The following is a 5756-nucleotide window of genomic DNA, read 5'->3' as shown; positions in this document are numbered from 1 at the left end:
CATCAACTTTGCTCCATTTAATTGCATACCCGTTCGGCTTATTTATCCTTAAAGTTTCTTGTATTAAGAGAGTTTGCTTAGTGGATGGTACTATCATATCCGGAATAATGATAGCGAGAATATTGGGAAAATGATCACTACTGGGATCGGTACCTGTTCGAACGCTATGTAGCTGGTCTTTGGAAGCTTGTGAAACCAAAACATAGTCAATCAGACTAGATAATCCCCTACCATTGAATGTGGAAGTGAAAGGAACTGGGGGAGAAGCAAGATCGTTAGTAAAACCTAGATCTAAATTGAATATTATTTCAGTCAGAAAGTTCCCTAGTTTGGTATGAGGGAAATGCGTTACATTAAAGCCCAGGTCGTCCACAATACCACAGATGTTTAAGTCGCCTCCCTTGCAGAGATTAAGATTGAAGTCTCCACCCTAGACTATGGTAATACTAGTGTTGGAATATTTAAGACGCTCCTCTAATAAGAGTCGATAGATATTTTCCAGGACTGGAAGTATGTCCTTTGGGGTCAAATTATTATAGAAGTTAACTATATAGAACAACTGTATTTTACTGATTGTTATCATAAGGATCTGGGAATAGGGATTGCTATTAATGATTTTGGTATCTAAGGTTGGGAGTTCATTTGAGACATATATTACCAGGCCACCTTTCACTCTCCCACATGAAGAAGGTTGGGCAGGTGAGTTGAAGGTTTTGTATCCTTGCAGATGAATAGGAGCAGTCAACCACGTTTCTTGCAGGCAAACAATATTATGCTCCCTAATGACAGAGAGCCATGATGGATTGTCTGCCTTAGAGCGTAAGCCTGCAACATTCCAGAAAATTAATTTGAGAGAAAGGTCAAGATTAGGGACAGGATTAACCGGACCCCCTCCGGATAGGATATCGTCGCCTAGAAGTTTAGTTTTGGAGGAAAGGGCTGGGTTGACCAAACCCCCCGCATATAGAGTAACGCCACCCGAGGGTTTTGTCATATTCCTTGGGGAGCCTGAATCTAATTGAATGTTCAATATACCCTGGGGTGTGGGTTGGTGATCCTCCATAGGCCTGGTAAAAGAAGAAAGTTGGAGTACTTGGTTTTCTTCTTCGGAAAGTGGACATTTCGGACAAGCTAAAGACTGCAAAGATTGAACCAGTCAATCATTTGTGTCCAGACCTGATGTATGGTCAAATCTATAGGGAGCTTGTAAGAGTTTGGGGCCATAAAATGGATTGTAACCGTTAAAAGGATTGGTGTTAAACAAACAGTTAATACGGCTAAACCTAGAAAGCTCGTTAGGGTAATTAGTTAAAAATCCCAGATTGGGTGTGGGTTCTACAGCAGATCTAGGGTAAAAAAATAACAGATCACGTGTCATGATACCCCCTGACCCAATTTCCTGAAATTCATCTAGAATGTATCTTACAGTTCTTCGGTCTGAGAATTTAACAATAATAGTGTCACCGAAAAGGTTTTTCGTTCGACAGCCCAGCCAAGGCAGTCGCCTGACATGGATGATTGCGCCATTCAAATACAGAGGGAGAGGCCGATTTTGACTGAGCCAAAAGAGGACTTTGTTTTTTAGTTGGTAAAAATCTTCCGTCTTGCCTTCTTCTAAAGGCGGAACACCTGTCAGAATGACTACATATGGGGCCGCTTCTGGGGGGAGGTCAACTAACCTAGTCCTAGGCTCTCTCCTTGCATCAAGTTTTGAATGATTACCTGGGTCAGAAGCCGAATTTAAGTTTGTAGAGCTCCCACCCACTTGTGTGTTTGCCCTGGATTCAAAAGATGGACGTGATATACAAGACGCATTTAGCAAGGAAGGTTTTGGGATAGAAGGTTTAACGTTTTTTACCTCTCCCTTTTGGGGAGGGCAAAGTCGATTCTTATTTATATCACAACTTTTTTCCACGGGGGCAAAAGGGAGCTTTGATGAAACAGATGTCAAAGATGGTAATGTCCCTTTCTTCGAGATAACAGGTGGGGTGGTCGGTGTTACCGTTACCAGAGGAACAGATAATGGAACATTGTTGGATTGGGCCTTATTTGCTACTATGTTCTCCCTAACTAGCTCTTCTAGGGACCCTAATTGGAGAGTGATAGTATTCAATCTCTCTATTACTGGGAGAATAAAAGAGCGTACTATTTGCTCAATGGACCCAGTGATGTTGATAGTGGGAATGTCCTAAGATGAAGAGGATTGAGGAATAGGCAAAGGAGATGGCATGTGCAATTGCGGGGCAAATAATGCGGGAATGTTAACAGAGTCAGGATTTTGATTTGAAATTTGCATGAGCCTACTTGATTTACCCCTTGAAATTCTACCTCCTAACTTTCTCCTTTTTGTTGGTGGAGGACCTTGAGGGGGATCCGGGTTGTGCTTCCGAGTATGTTTCTTTTTTTGGGGAATCACTACCACAGGTGACGAGGTAGACGCCCGGGACTTAACGGGTGAAACAAGGTCACGGGGAGAGGTAGAAATAATGACGCTTAATTCGTTTATAGAATCAACAATATGGTCCGTAATAGAGTCTATCAGTTGAGATCTGTCCCGTAGAAGCAGTGGAGTGCTTTCGCTGCTAGAGGGTTCACAAGCTGATGGAGTTATACGTGACCCATCATGGACTGACGTGCTTAGTTGTTGAGGCAAACGCATGGTCTTAATATGCTCAATCGAGCGGCGTCTGTCAGCTCGCCGCGCAGCGAGAGAGTCCTCCCAATCAGGGTCCGGAAGTGACCTAATAACAAAGTGGTCCAGAGTTCTATTGGTGGTCTTTTTTACCAGGGGGGTTTTACCCATTGGAGACATGTATCGTGGTATTTAGGAACAAAAAAAGACTAACTGACTGGAATGGGGAATATAAATAGTAACTCACAAAACCCTAGAAGAAATATAACAAAATAGAACCATGGGACTAGGACAAAACGTTGTGTAGGTACAAACACGTGATTTTGTGGTCACTTACTTGAGGTGACCGATTCGGAAATGTCAGGGGGGGGCCCGGCCCAGCCTTTACCGGCCTTGGACGGCCCGCCCTTTGCCCGGGCTTTGCCCGGGCGCGGCCCGCGCGCGTCCCGCGCTGCGGTACTCCTCGGCGCTTTTTAAGCGCGATGCTGATTTGGGCTCCACCCTCCTGGGAGCACAGAGTTGTGGGCAATGTAGTCCCCCTCGGTAGCCTCCGGTGGACAGCAAGCCGTTGGTCACCTTGTAAAGCGCTTCCCGCGCTGCGGTACTCCTCGGCGCTTTTTAAGCGCGATGTTGATTTGGGCTCCTCCCTCCTGGGAGCACAGAGTTGTGGGCAATGTAGTCCCCTTCGATAGCCTCCGGTGTACAGCAAGCCGTTGGTCACCTTGTAAAGCGCTTCCCGCGCTGCGGTACTCCTCGGCGCTTTTTAAGCGCGATGTTGATTTGGGCTCCTCCCTCCTGGGAGCACAGAGTTGTGGGCAATGTAGTCCCCCTCGATAGCCTCCGGTGGACAGCAAGCCGTTGGTCACCTTGTAAAGCGCTTCCCGCGCTGCGGTACTCCTCGGCGCTTTAAGCGCGATGTTGATTTGGGCTCCTCCCTCCTGGGAGCACAGAGTTGTGGGCAATGTAGTCCCCCTCGATAGCCTCCGGTGGACAGCAAGCCGTTGGTCACCTTCTGTTAAGTTATTTTGTCCTCATTATGTCGTACCCTCTGGCCACTGTACAGAGAAACGTTTCAATCCCACGTAGTTCGATACCACAATATGCAGCAAGATGGCTGTACATCTGTACGCACCCCCTCTCAGATGTCCTGTTGTTGATATCCTTATTACATCATACCAGACAGTACTCACCTGCTATCACCACTTCCTCCTCCGCATATGTTTTGCTATTGTATTATTCCTCAGTACTCTGTGTTGTTGACCTATTGTTGATTTAAACAGACTGCTGTCCAAATTTCTGCCTTTAACTTCATCCTCTGTATCACTGAAGACAAATGGAGGTGAAAAGGTAGACCAAGGATATTTATTTTAAGGAATTTTTTGAGAAAGGAATTCTCTCAACTAGGATGTTCATTAGAGACCCAGGTCATGACAATACTAAGACATTGGAGTCGGAATCGGCAGCATAAAGCAAGGATTTAAGGCATCCCAGCAGCACTAAACCACTAGCCGTCTTCAGAGCCACTGTTTTTCAAATGTAAAATAAACAGGCATTTGTTGTCTTTTGTGCAGTGGCACTACTTTCTCTAGAACAATGAGTCTGGCCTGGTTTGAGCCTTAAGGAATGGCAGCTCTTGGTATGGAAGCTCATACTTTTTAAGGAGACAGTGAGCTGGCAAATTCAATGTTGCTAAAGTAAAGAACTTCTTTGCAATTGCAGCAAGAACAGGAACCGAAAGGCAAAGAGGCCTCGCCTGTGCCCTTTGAAGTATTTCCATAGTGACAGATGAGTCATGCTGTGTTCCATTTGGAATGTTTTCTTTCATCACTCCTCCCACTAGCAGCTCATGAGAGGTGGTATTGACATCAATGGCTGTTATCCAGGAGGGTGAACCTGCTCCAGGTGGTGGTGAGTCTGAATCAGTGTCCGAAAGGTAGAGATATATATGTCCTATTTCTCATAGGTTGGTGGAAACGCAATTGAAGCATTAGGGGGTTTCCACTTGCACAAAACGTCCAGGCACACTTCTTTCAAAGACGTGGAGTGATCCAAACATTACTTAAAAAAATAAGAGTTCACGGTTCCTCGTTACATGAGCAAAAGAAACAAATTGAAGCTCTAAAATAGCTACCAGTAGATCATATAAAGGATATGGAAGCAGATGGCTCTTTAAAGAAGCAGTGTTTTCTTTTTACCTTTCCAGGACGCAAATTAATTGGCTGCAACTTTTTATATGCTGTTTAGGGTAGCAAGGTTATTTTAATGTTTTTGGCATTTATTTTTGTATACAAAAATTTCATCTTAGGCAGCAGTTATTGTTTGCGGCATTTAAAACGAATGAAAGATCAAATTTAAATAGACTGTGTTCACAATAATATGTTTAGATGCAGAGTTTAACATGCTATTTAATACTACTGCTAAGTATTGGCAGGGGCCTCGACTCGGAGGAAAATCCTTAAAGTGGGTTTTACTGTTCTACCCCCAATAACTTTAATAAATAGCAAAATTACACTCAGACTATCCATATACTGTTATTGCCTTCTGTTTTCTATCATCTAAAAAAATATCTTGAACCATAATAAGACCATAAAATAGTTAATCCACATAGTAAAACAGAAATCACAACTAGGCCATTTGAGTTAGGCCACAGGTTTCTTCTGTGAACTGATGGTAGAATGCAATCTGGGCGGTATTAAGCATATTTTTTTTTAACCAGTTACCCTATATAGTTATAGCATAAAATAGGACCTTTAAACTGTAGTAATAAATGTGTGAATCTATTTATTGTTACACTTGTTTCAAATAATGTAATATTTGGTCTCATTTTAATTGGCACGGCACATACACACAAAATTGCTTTTGGGAGTTCTACACTGGGGACTATTTTAGTGTTTAGGACTATCAACGAAGATAGGGTGTTGCAAATTTTTATTCTTAGACTGATGATTAACAAAGAATTTGAACAATCATAACCCACCACTATTCACTTAATCAAAAGAGTGATTATCTCACACCAGAAGCACTGGAGCAGTCATGACCCCAGTCAATGACAAATCTAAGACCCATTAAAACTAGTGCTTCCGGGCAGTCAAGAGTGCTACAAGGCCACAATAACAGCAGAAAG

The sequence above is a fragment of the Triturus cristatus genome, chromosome 7 (genome assembly GCF_964204655.1).
Source record: "Triturus cristatus chromosome 7, aTriCri1.1, whole genome shotgun sequence".
In the NCBI taxonomy this organism is placed as follows: Eukaryota; Metazoa; Chordata; class Amphibia; order Caudata; family Salamandridae; genus Triturus; species Triturus cristatus.
The sequence above is the reverse complement of the archived record's forward strand: the minus strand, read 5'-3'. Positions refer to the sequence as shown.